Raw genomic sequence first — 16,652 nt, 5'->3', positions numbered from 1 at the left:
ATGGTGTAGATGTTCCAGCAATAACAATTGTCTCGAAATAAACACTAAATAATTGCTGCTTCTCCTTGCGTTCCTCGCTTCCATCGCCTATTTGCAACTTCTTTTGGCTCCGGAATGACCAACCCTTGGGAGGTACTGATCCTTGGAGGATTAAAAGCCGGTGGTGAGCTTTGGAAGAGGCTCTATGGTCGGCGACAACAACAAACCCTAGGTTGTTGGGCGGCGGCAACAACAAGAAGAAGCCTCCTTGTTAAGCGGCGACAAGAGCATAAAGAGGGAGTTTTGAAGGATTTAAAATCTAACAATTAGATTTTTAATCTCTATTAATAACTCTTCATAAGAGTTATATTTATAGGTGTTTTAGCAGATAAATTTTGTTAAGATAAATTAACAGAATCTATTAAACCAAACTTCTATCTGTTAGTCTCAAGTTTGGTTCAGAACCAAACCGGATTAGTTCAAAATTAAATCACTTTTAATTAAAACTAAACCAATTTAGCTTATACTTAAACCAAAGGGGTCCACTTTATCTTCAAAAGATGTGGCTTATCCACACTTTCTTTCTGATAAAATATCTTCTGTATTTGTCGTTCGTCTAGTTTAACTAGAGTCAATCTCTCTCGATCTGAGAATCCAATTCTCAAACTTATTTTATGTCTCTTAAAGAAACTCATAGTGCGTATGACCTTGTAAGTTCCAAGTTTATGTTGGTCACCCATAATTAACCATTAATTACAAATCGATCATGAGTGACACATAGTAGTACATCATGTCTCCCAATTAATCAAAAAATCATAGTTGATTTCAGAACCACTTCTGAACTTTTCAACAACTACAGTTGAATGTGTCTCTGTTCCTTGCACCATCTTATACCTGCTTAGTTCAGGACATAGTCTATGTGTCAATCCCTACTAGGCTGACTACGTTACACCTAACCTAAGCTGTAGTTTCTTGTCCTACAGATTCAAGTTACTCAAAACAACTATCCAAGAGGACCATCCTCTTGACGTGTTATTGCTTTGGCCAAAGACTTACGAGTAATAATCCTGACAAGTGGCCATGTGATATATTAGATTTGAGATGTGTTCTAAGGCAATCGCCTTACGGTTATACTATTTATTGGATAAATGACAATTCACTATTTGAGTGCACATTCTATATGTGTTTGATTGGATATTAAACTCAAATACTGATTGTCCGCAATATGATTCATAGCATGAGAGAATTTGTAATTGGATCACAATTCGTGGGTATCTCTATATGTGCAATTATGAATGTATTGAAATTATCCCTAGTCGAGGAATTAATGAGCATGGACGTCATCAATTCTGTTAAGACTAGCATGTTTTAAACTCCTTGGTTAGCCAAGTAGCTGATCTCACTACTGGAGACATTGGATATTGAGAGTTAAATGTGGATGCTGGTTAAAGGTAACCAGTTCATTGGAGTGACCTTCCTTAAGACTTCATATGGTTCTATACATATGTCAATGAAGATCTTAGTGCAGCTTAAGTGCGAGTTTCCTTTGACTTGCGGTATTCAAGTCACTTTAGTCATGGAGGCTTATACTTTAACATCTTAAGCAAGCATCTCTGAGGAGGTGTGGATCCGAGATGATTGGGTATAAGTCAAAGTGTCCGAAAGTGTTTGAATAGCCCATAGAGGATTCACTGTTCCTTGGAAAAGGAGACGTATACCCTATGACCGCTTGTCAGGATTGTTACTAAAAGTCTTTGGCCAAAGCATTACATGTCAAGAGTATGATACTCTTAGATACGTGTACAAATAACTTGAATCCATAGAATAAGAAAGCAGCTTGGGCTCGGTGTGACGTAGTCAGCCTAGTGGGGACCGACACATAGATCATGTCCTGAACCAAGCAGGTATAAGATGGTAAAAAGAACGAGACATGTTTAATTGGAGCTGCTGAAAGGTTTAGAAACGTTCTGAATCAATCATTAATTTTTCGATCAATTGTGGATTATGATGTATTACTAGGTAAAACGAGTTAATTATGACGAATTAGATTCTTAAAACGATAATAAGAGAAATAAATTCTGATTGGATCAAACAAAGAACAATATGATGGAATTCATTTTATGAAGACGAAATGAACGAAATTGGTTTTGTTCAAATCAGAGGTCGTTTGGTTATTGAACCAAATAATTGGATTTTGAACCGAAGTGAACCAACTTGATTTGGTTCATGATGGAAGAGATTTTGGTGAAACGGAAGAGATGAGAAGCTTCTCTTGTGAAGACAAATTTAATAAAACTGATTTAGGTCAAATCGGAGATCGTTTGGTTAGTAAACCAAGTGAACCAAGATACAATAGCAATTCGGTTCTCTACATTAACCCGGTTTAGGGTTTTTTCAATTTTGGATTTTCTGGGTAAGCTGCCGCACGAAAAAATAAAAGAAAGAAAAAAAATATCTAATCGCGATTACTGTAGCTCCAACAATCGCAACTTCCCCTGTTTTGTTTCTCTCACGCCGCGCTTCATACCTCCCGTGTCTCCCTTCTCCCCACGTCGCGTCGCAGCTCCTATCCGCGCGAAGGTGTCGCCAGACTGAGAGTAACGTCGCCGATGCTGATCGCGAGCCGCGTCGTGCTCCTCCTTGAATCACGCGTGTAGAGGCCCTGTTCATCCTCTTTTCCACTCCGCGCGGCCGCGATCCTCTTCTCCAGTTGCGCGGTCGCGATTGTTACACTCCACCGGCCGCGATTCTTCCTCTCTGCCAGTCGCGATTCTTCCTCTCCTTCGGCCACGATCCAGCCTCCCGTAGGCCGCGATCGAGCCTCCCATCAGGCCTCGATTCAGGCTTCCCGTCCGGCCACGATGCAACCTCCTGCAAGCCACGATCGAGCCGCATCCGTCGGCCGTGATCGGGCCGGCCATCGCCGATGCTCCAGAGCTGGATGCTGGAGCTACTTGATGCCGACTTCTCCCGATCAAGCTTCCCCTGAAACAATCAGCTTGCGTGAGAAGAAGAGGCGGTTCTGTTTCCTGATCGCAAAGAGGAAGGAGGATAAACCCTAGCTCGGTAGTGTGGGATAGGAGGAATTCCTGTTTGATTGTGTGGGAGAAGAATCTAATTGTATTAGAGTTTTGTTGTCAAAATTTATTGTTCTATCATCAGAAATTATTTTCAGTTATCGGATAGGGTTTTGTCAATTTCACGGAAGCTTACGAAGTTTTCAGAGATTATTTCATCATTATCGAAAACGTTCCAACTATTTATCCTAATCAACAGTCAAAAGTTGACCACCAAAAACTACATTGGGAATACAATTTTATGTGATAGTTAAAAGGCCTCGGAAAGATCGCGATAAATGTTGTTGTGTGGTTTCTAGAATAAAGTCTCCCTTGATTCGATCGTCATCGATCATCGGCTAGTACCGAAGACGATGATGCGACTCATGGCTTTCGAAATCATCCAGATGAGAGTTTGGCGTGGATCACCAGTAGAGGCAGAACTTCGATGAGAACCGCTCGATTGATGTCAATACTGTTCAAACATCATTAGAAAGGTACGCGCAAAATTATTTAGTTTTCTGTAAAATTTTAATTTTCTGCTATGCCTTGTATATGTTATTTCCTGCTTTGCATGCGTGTGTTGTGTAATACTTAGTCTTAATTATTTATATATTTTCGCTGCGCACGTTTTTGAAATGTGTAAATACATGCATTGCACCGGGACTATCCCAACAGTTGTATCATAGCCTGATAGTGCAAGGCTTACGCATAAAATAGTTTTACGTCTAGTAGTTACTCGTAAATTTTATTTAGGAAATTTTAAATTTTAATTTAGAATTTTTAATTATGAAAATTTTCTAATTGGTCAGAAAATTTTGTATTAGGAAATTTATTTTCTAATTAATTAAATTTTCTTAATTAAAATTTTATTTCCTAAAAAAATATTAAAATTTAATTTAAAATTTTTAATTATAGAATTTTTTAATTTGTTAGGAAATTTAATTGTTTCCTAATTAATTAGATTTTTTAATTAAAGATTATATTTTTTAAAATAAAATATTTGATTAGATATGTAAATTTCTTTTCTAATCTAATTAAAGAATTTTGATTTGTGAAATTGGATTCTTTATTATATTTTATTAAATAAGATTTATGATAATTACAGTTGAAAATAGTAATAATTAGTTAGATTAATTATGTCATGCCATGTCATTGCCATGATTTGTTGCATTAATTATTTCATGTCATCTATTGCAATGTCATGTAGATAATTTAATTATTTGCATTAAAAGAGGATAAGACCTATGAAAATCCCTTACAAAATTATTAAAGCTAACACTTTCCGCTAATATGGTTAGAACCAAAGTTTAATTTCTTGTTTGGGTTGTTAAACTCTCTCCAAGTCCGGTCTGAAATTAAACATGTTAGAACCATCGAGATATGATCTTAAGATTAGTGGGATGGATTTAAATTGAAGCGTTGATTTATTGGGCTCTCTCCAAGGTCAATGTGGATAGAGATGAAGTCGGGTGTTATATATATGATGTATATGTGTTAATGTGTTAACAACCCGATGTTTATACGAATATTCAATTAGTTGATAGCATAATGTGATAGTTATGTATACGTGATACATAATCAATATATGATACCTACCATTGTAGCTAAGAATGACTTGTTGCACTCTCTCCAAGGTTATTCTTATCTATATATGGATATCAACCCATTTGGAGAATACCTACAATCTCCTGGATTCAAAGTAAGGGCATTTGAATTTGTAAAATAAATGAGATTAATTAATGTATGTAAATACATTGCAAATCATCTCTCTTTTTTACTTGATTATATTTTTAGATTTAATTGATTACGCATATTGTCTTTTATTGCGCATAATTTAAGATACCAACGATTTGACTGACCCTAACCTTTACAACTGGTATAGAAATTTGAGAATTGTTCTCAAAAATCTGAAATTACAAATTTTATCTAGAGTCCATAAAAGGAAAGTAGACATGTGATGTCTCTTCCGTTTGAGATAGTTTCGTAATTGAATGTCATACTATTTCCTCATCCACTTGGGTATTTGATACTTAGTGCAGCTCTTATATATGTGATAATATATATGGAGCCTAAGGAATGGTAAAAGACTTGTTTAGAAATTATTACTATGTTTGATTTTAATAAAGAATATCCTTTCTATTTCTTGTTTAAATAGAAAAGGGTCATATTTGATTTTAGGTAACAATTATTGTTATCTAATTTGGATTGGAGTTCTTTATGATATCGGAACATTAAGTAATAATATCTACGTATTAGATATTTCCAATGAGGCATTCAATATCGAAACAAACAACAATCGTACTCGAAAAGATAATCAATTAACCTCCTATTCGCGATATTATCGTCTTGACCATATAAGCAAGAAACGCATCATCGAACTCCAAACGGTTGGTAGTTTGGAATCATTTGAATTACATTCATTTGATACATGTGAATCATGCTTTAAAGGTAAGATGATTAAGTTACCTTTTACTGAAAAGGAGAACTAGTGGGAGAGTTACTTAGCCTTACACATACCGATGTGTCGGGTTCAATGTTAACTCAAACACGAGGAGGTTACAACTACTCCATTACCCTTTATCGATGATCATTCATGATTGGGGTAATTGTATTTAATGAAATACAAATATGAGGTCTTTGAATGGTTCACAGAATTCAGAATTGAAGTAGAGAAATAATTTGACAAGAGTATTAGGACACTTTGATTCGATCAAGGTGGTGAATACTTGAGTCAATAGTTTTAATAGCAGTTCAGTTCTCTATAGTAACCCAGTTTAGGGTTTTTTCAATTTTGGTTTTTCAGGGTTATTGGCTGCCGCACAGAAAAACAAAAGAAAGAAAAAAACCTAATTGTGATTATTGTAGCTCCAACAATCGCGGCTTCCCTTGTTTTGTTTCTCTCGCACCGCGCTTCATCCCTCCTGTGTCTCCCTTCTCCCCACGTCGCGTCACCACTCTCGTCTGCGCAAAGGTGTCACTGGACCGAGAGCAACGCCACCGATGCCGACCGCGAGCCGAATCGCGTTCCTCCCCGAATCACGCGTGTAGAGGCCCTATCATCCTCTTTTCCTCTCCACTCGGCCGTGATACTCTTCTCCAGTCACGCGGCGCCGATTCTTCCACTCCGCCGATCAGGATTCTTCCTCTCTGCCGACCGCGATTCTTCCTCTCTGTCGGCCATGATCCAGCCTCCCGTAGGCCGCGATTAAGCCTCCCATTCGATCGTGATTCAAGCTTCCCGTTCGACTATGATGCAACCTCCCGCAGACCACGATCGAGCCGCATCCGTTGGTCGTGATCGGGCCGGCCATCGTCGATGCTTCAGAGCTGGATGCTGGAGCTTCCCGATGCTGACTTCTCCCGATCAAGCTTCCCTTGAAACAATCAGCTCACGTGAGAAGAAGAGGTGGTTCTGTTTCCCGATCGCAAAGAGGAAGGAGGATAAACCCTAACTCGGTAGTGTGGGATAAGAGGAATTCCTGTTTGATTGTGTGGGAGAAGAATCTGATTGTATTAGAGTTTTGTTGTCAAAATTTGTTGTTCGATCATCGAAAATTATTTTCAGTTATCGGGTAGGGTTTTGTCAATTTCACAAAAGCTTACAAAGCTTTCAAAGATTATTTCATCATTATCGAAAATGTTCCAACTATTTGTCCTAATCGATGGTCAAAAGTTGACCACCAAAAATTACACTGAGAATACGATTTTTCTGAAAACCACGTAACAACATTTGTCATGATCTTTCTGAGGCCTTTTAATAAAGTAAGAAATAACATATACAAGGCATAGCAGGAAATTAAAATTTTACAGAAAACTAAATAATTCTGTGCATACCTGTTCGATGATGTTTGAGCAGTGTTAGCATCAATCGAGCGGTCCTCCTCGAAGTCCCGCCTCTATTGGTGATCCACGCCAAGCTCTCATCTGGATGACTTCGAAAGCCATGAGTCGCATCATCATCTTTGGTACTAGCCGATGATCGATGACGATCGAATCGAGAGAGGCATTATTCTGAAAACCACGTAACAACATTTGTCATGATGAAATAGGATTCTCAGTGTAGTTCAGCCAGTGAGGATCAGATGTTTGACAAAACTAAGGAGTCTAACATATGTTAGTATCATAAAATTGATAATGTCCAATCTCAACAATTCATCGACTAAAAAATATTTTAATACGTACATAATTGCATATGTAAAGATATCCACTAATTATGATCCAATCATAATATTTCTCATGCTATGTATTGTATTATGAACATTAGTAATTGAATTTAAAATTAAATCAAATATATAAAGAATGTATACTCCAATAGTGATTTTATTTATCCAATAAATAATACCATATAATATATAAGACGATTGTCTTAGGACACGTTTCAAATATAATACTATTCACTTCCTTCTAACTTGCACGAGTCCTAACAGTCTAGGTAAATATTGGGTTATATGTGATATATGATCTATAAGTTTAGAACTCATGTCCTTTACTAACTTGTTGATCATGCTTTCAGTAGAAACTTTAAACTATTCTAAGTCATTCACTTTAAATCGAAGGGTTTTAAGTTCGTCTTCCAAAAGTTCACACCTACTATATACCTCTGATTGTGGGATTTCTGGTCATAACTGATGTGGAGGTTTAACAAATAATGGAATTTATAAATTAAGCAGTAGAATAATTTTAAGGAAGCAAATTGGAATTTGAAAATAATGACAAAAGAGGTGGGTCACTAAAAGATAATGATGAATCGAAGAAAAAAAAGGATATGTAAGTCAAATTGGGAATGCCTGAAAATTAATTAATCTACTCTATTTAACAAATTAAATTTATTTCCAAATGAGAACAATGCCATCAAAAATTTGCACAGAATAGGTTCCCAATGAGTGGTGGATGTGGAGAGAAGAGCTATTAAGCAATTTGAGCTGAAGGAGGAAGGACATGTTAGTGATGAGGAGCAAAAAAATAACAAGGAAGGTGAAGGGGAGATATTGAATATCAAAATATGAATTCAGCTCTGATAACAATTGATGTAGCACAATGGAGCGAATAAAGATACAATTCTCACCTAGAGGAAAGTTATCAATTTTCACTCGAACAAAAGGAAATTATAAATTATATTAACTCAAAATGTAAAGAATACATGGGATCTTAATCTTTTTATAATTTAAAAACACAACCTATTTTTTATAAAATAATAAAAAAAACCATATTTTTTTAATAAAAATATAATAGGCCTTTTAAAAAAACTAAATAATATTTTAAAAGTCATAACTAATTATAAAAGAAGCAAAGAAAGTGAGGAAGGAGAGGTGGAGAAAAGAAGCAAAAAAAAAAAAAAAAAAAAACTTAGGATAATCGATAAACTTGTGTTCAAAATGATCTTAATTTTCAACTTCATCTCCAACTTAGTTTAAATTCGATGACACATATTTGCATGGCCACTGTTTTCTTGTCTAATATTTTCTTGCATGACATAATGAAAAAGATACATATTTATTTTCTGTTCATTTTTTGTCTGGAGTTAGTAATCAAGTCGCTGTTATAATTTAGAACTCTGACCTTTGGACAAATTATATTTAATGACCACAGACTTCCAAGCTATTATTTAACCGTATAATCTTTGCTTGTATGGCTTATGCAGTGACTGCTAAAAAGTCTAAATTATTAATGTTGATGTTAAAATTATTAATGTTGATCTAAATTAAGTCGATAATAAGTGTTCTCAGGTTTTGAGAATATCAAAGTTAGTTAATCTAAATTAAGTCGATAATAAGTTTATCATAATATATATTTTAAAAAATTTATTTTAGTTTATCATAACTAATCAAGTCTTTTTTATCTTTCTTCTCCTATTAACGTATGTATTTACCATAGACTCATGTCATCTAACTGGTACATGTACTAGATGTCTAAGTACGTGCACATACCATTTTAAATACATTCATCAGAGTTTTCCTCAATATATACAACTTTGACTTTCCTTTTGATATTATCATTTCTTATCCTGTCCATTCTAATACGTCAGCACATCCAACTATTAACATTTTTACATCTACAATGTTAGTGCAATCAACCTCAGGTTAAGGTTGACCAAGTTGACCACGCTCAGTTTGACTCGAATTGGATTTTGATATTTGATCAATATGTTGGTTAGGTGTCAAGTAGATCCAAGTTGACCGAATACTTAATGGTGGAAAGTCTAAGTGGGTCATGGAGGATTAGACACTTGGCACGAGACGGAAAATCCAAATGGGTCATGGAGAACTAGACACTTGGCATGAGATGAAAAGTTCAAGTGGGTCAAGGTTGGTCGGACACTTAGTGATCAGAAGTCCATTGGAGAAGTTGGTAAGAGGAAAGTCTAAGTGGATCAAGGTTGACTGGATAGGTTGACCAAACACTTGATAATTTGAAGTCCTGGCAGGTAAAGATTAATCGGATGTTAGGCAACACTGAAATCTTAGTAGATTGAGGTCAACTAGATACTAGGCAAGGAGGAAGTCCTGGTAAGTTAAGGTTGACTAGATGTCAGGCAATGATGAAGTCTTAGCAAGTCAAGGTTGACGATATGCTAGACAACGAGACATCTTGACAGGTCAAGAATAGCCGGATGTCATGCAAAGAAAATTGGAAAAGACATAGCAAACTTTCGAAGGCTATATTTTTTGACTTGGATATTAGAACGAGATGATCTTTAATGCGAAATGAAACTTGTTCAGAGATGCATCTTTTTAGTCAAATTGATTCGACTAATTATGTGTATGAGTCAATTGATTTGGATCAGAACCGAACAGAAGTAAATCAATTTGACTGATCAAAATAATTAGTCGACTGATCAGGGTAATCAGTCGACTATTCAGGGTAATCAGTTGACTATTTAGAGTAATCAATTGACTGATATTTAAAAAATTGATAAAATCAGATAGATTTTAGAATGTTCAAAAGTCGTTATTTGGTTGCTAACTAAATCAGTCAAATGGTAGAGTATATCAATCGACTAATAGGCGGAAATAAACTCTGATAGCAATTATATAAGTAGGTTTTCACTCGAAGGAAAAGGGCCAGTTCTTGGGGGTTTGAGGACAAAGTGCTACTGCATTTTCATACCAACAAGAGGTTATTCCAAGCAACAAGAAAGCATCCAAAGTAAGATCTCATTTGAAAAGGTATTTTTGCTTTCATTTGTACTTGTATTCTTGTTTCTTATTGTATTATTGTGTTCTTGTAAGAATAAGTTTGTGAGAGGCTTCTCCACCTCCGGAGGGTATCCAAAAAGGAGGAGTTCATAGTGGAGCGGCTCGGCAGTCCTCACTGCCCTTTAGTTCGGCAGCTCGGCTCTGCCAGTTTCAGTAAGCCCACTCGGCACTCAGACTAGCTCCCACTCAGCCTACTCAGCCCATGTGACATCAGAAATGGTCTTCCCAAGACCATGTCTTATCATAAAAGCTCTCATGACAACTTGGATTTGACCCGTCATAATTGCTCTCTTTCTCTCTAATAGCCAACTTTGGCAAGCATTAATGGTGGATATGACTTGTCAACAAAGGTCTCCTCAAGGACCATGCCTTGTCAGCAAATGTCTTATCAAGGTCAATATCTTCTTTAAGGACCATGCTTTGTCAGCAAACGTCCTATCAAGAGGAGAACTCTTCTCCGATCATGAAAAAGAGAAGCTCCTGAGGTATAAAAAGGGAGGAAGGAGGTAAACTAAGAGAGGTCCAGGCTCCGGGCTCTCTCTCTCTCTCTCTCTCTCTCTCTCAGACACTTCTTATATTTTTGGGCTGAGCATTTCATTACAGTATTTTTTATGTTACTGTACTTCTTCTTCCTCCTGACTGGGCTGACTTGAGCGTCGGAGTGGTCGTCCGGGGACTCCCCGGCGCCAGGATGACCTCTGTTCCTCGATGATGTTTCAGGGCCTACCGGTGGCTGATCTTCTCTTCTTCCTGGGTATGGAGGCCCTCTCCGGCGGATGCAACCCCCTCTCTTCCCCTCCATGCTGACTGGTCCGGCGACGCGTCCGGAAGTCGATCTCAACAGGAACATATTTTGGCGCCGTCTGTGGGAACACAAACTGCCCTGCCTTGAGACGTGCTGGGAGACAACCTCGTCGGACCTGCTCACACATCACTTTAACCCAAGAGGGATATCACCGCCTCATGGCTGCCGCTGTCGCAGCCTCGCAAAACCAGCCCTTCGCTCCAGCCTGGCCCTTCACAAAATCCGCCCCGTCTGAGTTCCTCAGTATTTCAGCGGACCTCCTCACTATGTTGCTGAGCTCCTCAGCATCTTGACTGACCTCTCAATGGCTCAGCCTACAGCTCACCGATCTTCTCAGCGCGACAGCTTCGTCGATGTGTCAAAAGGAGCAATCCTGGTACACATGATTGCATCGTATTCTGATCCTGATGCATATGCTTTTTGCAGGGCATCTTTCTACCGCAATCTCAACCTCCCCCGCGCTCCTGCAGCCGGGGTTGAGCTCTCCTCTGGTGATCTTAGATCACCAGCTCCATCGGCTTTACTCCCTTCGGCTCGGACATAGCCAAGGTTGAGCTCTCTTCTGGTGATCTCGGATCACCAGCTCCATCGGCTTTACTCCCTTCGGCTCGGACATAGCCAAGGTTGAGCTCTCCTCTGGTGATCTCGGATCACCAGCTCCATCGGCTTTACTCCCTTCGGCTCGGACATAGCCAAGGTTGAGCTCTCCTCTGGTGATCTCGGATCACCAGCTCCATCGGCTTTACTCCCTTCGGCTCGGACATAGCCAAGGTTGAGCTCTCCTCTGGTGATCTCGGATCACCAGCTCCATCGGCTTTACTCCCTTCGGCTCGGACATAGCCAAGGTTGAGCTCTCCTCTGGTGATCTCGGATCACCAGCTCCATCGGCTTTACTCCCTTCGGCTCGGACATAGCCAAGGTTGAGCTCTCCTCTGGTGATCTCGGATCACCAGCTCCATCGGCTTTACTCCCTTCGGCTCGGACATAGCCAAGGTTGAGCTCTCCTCTGGTGATCTCGGATCACAAGCTCCATCGGCTTTACTCCCTTCGGCTCGGACATAGCCAAGGTTGAGCTCTCCTCTGGTGGTCTCGGACCACTAGCTCCATCGGCAAACGTCCTACTATACAGGGCTCAACCTCCCCCGCGCTCCTGCAGCCGGGGTCGAGCTAAACTCTGGTGGTCTCGGACCACTAGGGCTCCTACTATACAGGGCTCACCTCCCCCGCGCTCCTGCAGCCGGGGTCGAGCTAAACTCTGGTGGTCTTGGACCACTAGCTCCATCGGCAAACGTCCTACTATACAGGGCTCAACCTCCCCCGCGCTCCTGCAGCCGGGGTCGAGCTTACTCCCGGTGGTCACGGACCACTAGCGTCCGCCACAGCAAAGTCTGGTAAATCTCGGAACACTCGTTATCTTTCCATGTTCAATCTCCCCTGCGCTCCTACAGCTGGGGTCGAGCTCCCTTTGGCAACAGAGCCTTACTACAGGTATGGAGTCTCCCTCAGTTCTTTTCTGAGCAGTTTTCATCAATTCTCTTCTCGGCCTTCGTGCTCAACGGCTCACTCGTAATATGAGCATTCAGCACTCATCCAACTCAGTCAGCTCAATCAGAACTCTCATTGGCTCTCTGACTCGTTCAGCTTAGTCATAACTCTCACTAGCACACTCACTTACTCACTCCGCTCAGTCAGCGCTCTCTCTCTCATTCATTCGGCTCCGTCAGGACCTTCTCTGACCCACTCGGTTCAATTAGTACTCTAAGACTCACTCAGAGCATCCTGCCGTTCTCTCAGTGGTGCTCTCTGTAGGTCGCTCAGCTTCACCTATCTGACAGCTCCGTCGTATCCCAACTTTTCACATAACTCAGAATCTCGAACATGATATCCTCCTGTGCCCTCCGATCAAGGAGCAACAGGAATTCTTTTTCCCATAAAGACCACGTGTCTCCACAAAGGGACCTCTCTCTCTTTCTACAAAACTCTTTCTTATCCAATCAATAGAAAAGCCATAGGAAGATTAACACCATCTGGTATGAAAAAGCAGGAAGTCAAAGGAAGTGATTGATGGGACCACCGTCAGTGAATGACTGACATCCTACCTACTATTGAAAGACTGAGGGACGCTGTGCCGCCGGCGCTGCTTTTCCTCAACACCTTCAAGGCCAACCTGAAGGAGACCTTGTTTCCGGACGACCCGATCCACCAGTTCCTCCACCAGACAGGGCCCCGAAATCTCCTTCTCGGTCTGAAGTACTTCCTCCCCATCGTCGACTGACCTACCCGCCTCCCATTGAATGCTTCCGACCGAGCCGAGTATACAACGCGGACCGTTGATTAAGATTTTATAGTATTTTGTTGATTCATTTTGGATTTCTACATGAAAATAAAATGCTAAATGACATGAATTGATTGTAATTGTGATTTGTCGAATATTTGGAGGATTAATTCTAATTTCTGTGATTTAATGATAAATTTTGAGTTAATTAAGTTTGGTTGTTTGTAGGGTCCAAATTGAACCATGATCGAGCTAATTGGGACCGAGTCAAGTCAAATTCTTTTGAACCGAACTTCATGATCAAGATTTGAGTTGATTGGGATCGATTGGAGTTGAAATTGGGATCGAATTGGAGTTGAATTGGACTGATTCGGATTGAACCAGGGTTTGAATTGAGTTGATATTGGATCAGACCCGCTAAGCCACAGTACCGGACCCGTTAAGTTCAAATCCCCGTTATAAAGAGGAATGAACAGTGTTTTGACGCGAGCACTGTAGCATTTTCTTCCTCGTCAGTTTCCGCCTTTGTTTTCAATCTCGCACGACCAGATCTTCATGTTTTTCCTTTCCGATTGATTTCCAGATCTCGAAGGAAGATTACTAGCTAAGTTCAACAACAATTTCAAAGGAAGATCTGCTGTTGAGGGTTTCTTCAGCTCATCTGTTCCCGCCGCGTCCTATTGATCCGATCCTGAAATCCAAGAGAATCAGCGTGATCCGGAGGATTTGAAGGGGTTCTTTGAGTTCTCTGGGTTACTTCTGAGACAAAACCAAGAGCTATCAAGTTCGGTTTCAAGGATTGCTATCAAATCTCTGATTTACAGTGGAATTGCTCTGTTCATTCGATCGCGAGAGGGTTTCTTGCGTTTGCTTGTTCAGATCCGATTTATTCATTGATTGAGCTAAGCTACGTGATTGTACGATGGGATTTCTGATCCTTGATCGGAGCTTGTGTGACGGCAAGTTGGAGAAAGATTTGTGAAGGGAAAATCTGAAGATCGGATATCTGATTTTTGATTCTGCATTTCTGTTTCTGTCTTTGTTCTTATTTCTGCAATTCTGTTTTTAATTCGTATTCTGATCAAAACTCATGAATTCAGTTTACTGTTTAATGCTTTAGCTTTAGTTGAATTCCAATCTCTTTAGATTTTCTTAAGTTTCAATTACTCAATCTTTGAATTCCCTGAATCTTAATTGCTGAAACTCTACGGAAACACTGTTCTGTATCAAATTTCAAGAGGTTTTGTATCAGATGGGTAAATCAATTAGTTTTATGAATGGCTTTTAGTTCATTACATTTGGTTAGATAGATTAAATTGTTATCTTGCATTTAGTCAATTGCATTGCATTTAGTCACTGAGCATTATGGTTCTTTAGCTTTTGTTTGTGATTTCATACAATTTGAAGGAATTCAATTCTTGCATTTCTAAATCAGGGATGATAAATGTCAATGCTAGATAGTTTAGGTTTCTTAACTTCGAATTGTTTTGCATATTTAGGTTAGATTGGTAATTAGGTTTTATTGCTTGGTTTCATGCATTTTAAATTGATACATTGAATTTTGATTACATTTCATTTGAAAAACTAAAACCCCATTTCATATTAAAAAAAAACCCAAAAATAACGACAATCCTAGCTTGATTCAGATAAACTCTCTACTAATCCTTGGAAAATACGACTCGTGGCCCATGTATTACATTTACTTGTGAGTTAAGGGTTTTCGATTATAAATTCTAATTTGAGACTCATTCGTGACATCATTGTGGGTTTATCAACCGGCCATCAACCGGTGCACGCCACGTTCCCGGCCCGACTCCTCGCTCGCAAAGACCAGCTCCCTCTGCTGCTCTCAGTCTTCGCTAGCGCCTTCCTTCGCCGGCGTCCAGAACCTTAATCTCCGAGCCCCCGGCCTTAAAGCTTCGCCCGGGAAGATTCGTCGAAAACGGCCGCGACAGCGAGCCTCTTCGCCGCCGCCTGCGCAAACCGAGCTGCAACAGCGAGTTCACCGCCACCAGACATGGACGAACACTTCAACAGCAGCCGAGAGGTCTTCTTCTCCTCGTCGCCGCGCGCGTCACTTCGTGGCCGTTCTCCCTCTCTCGTCGCCAAAGCCAGGACCTCCTCTCTGCGAACCCTACTCCGAGCCGACTTTCTCTTCGCCAGAGAAGTCACGCGTGGCCGCCAAAATCTCCTCATCGCCAAGCGTTCTTTTTGCCATGGTCACTTCGGCGCGGGCTGCTCTTCGTCGCCACGCATGGCCAAAATCCGCTTCTCCGCCAAGAGCGTCGCCGCCTTCTTCGTCACCTCGTCACGGAAGCTTATCCGCCAAGCTCCTCAACGCGGGCTACCACCGTCGAAGGCCACCGCCGAGAGCTCTCTTTGTCGGGGTATGCGTCGACGCCCCGTCATGCATACAAGCACCAAAACCTCCTCGTCGCGAACTGCCGCCATGATCCCCTCGTCGCCGAGAAAATCTCCTCATCGCGTACTGATACCACGATCTCTTCATCACCGACAGCTCGCTGTGGCCGCTCCCTCTCTCTCCCTCGTCGTGCATGGCCAAAGCCTCGTCGCCACCATGCATGGACGAAAACCTCAACGCACGCGGCCCTCACAGCCGAAATCTCCTCTTCGTCGCCCACGCCTGGCCGAGAGCTCCTTGCCTCAAGCAAAAAACTCCTCGCAGCCTGCCTGCCGGGAGCTTCCAAGTCGTTGCCGCCACCGAAAGCTCCTTGACTGCATGCGCGTGGCCGAAAACCCTTACGTCGCCAACGCATGTCCGGAAACTTCTCGTCGCACATCCCTCCGCTCGCTGCGGACACCTACAACGCCCGAAAAGCTCCTCGTCTGCATGCGCGAAACCGAAAGCCAATGACACCACGTCACAATGCGTTCCCTCGCACCGACACCTCGTCGTAATGCTTACCGCCGAAACCCCTCCCTTCGCGGCAGAAGAAGCCCGCCATCTCGCCTGTAGCAGACACCCGTCATCTCGCCTGTAGCGACAGAAGACGCCCGTCATCTCGAACTTAGCGGCCGAAGAAGCCCGTCAACTCACCCTTCGCGGCAAGCATCGCCCACGCCCGTCTCCTTCGACACGGCACAAGAAGCTTCGTCATGGTCCGGCAGCACCCGCGACAGCTCCCTTCTTTTCCGTTGCTTACGCCGGTCGGAGCCCGCAAACTCGCCATCCCCCGAACCAAATTTGGTGCTTGCCCGGTTCAGTCAAGTGCAGCAAGGCTTGAGCCTTAGAGTTTCCACTATTGAAGTTCTACGGTGGGGGCCTGGCACTCAGTCACTGTAGACGGGTGGTAAGGAGTCAAGCAAGCTAGGAAGAA

The sequence above is a fragment of the Curcuma longa genome, chromosome 19 (assembly GCF_044706935.1).
Source record: "Curcuma longa cultivar G26 ecotype Majalengka, Jawa Barat chromosome 19, ITB_CL_G26_1.1, whole genome shotgun sequence".
In the NCBI taxonomy this organism is placed as follows: Eukaryota; Viridiplantae; Streptophyta; class Magnoliopsida; order Zingiberales; family Zingiberaceae; genus Curcuma; species Curcuma longa.
This window is presented reverse-complemented; position numbering follows the sequence as displayed.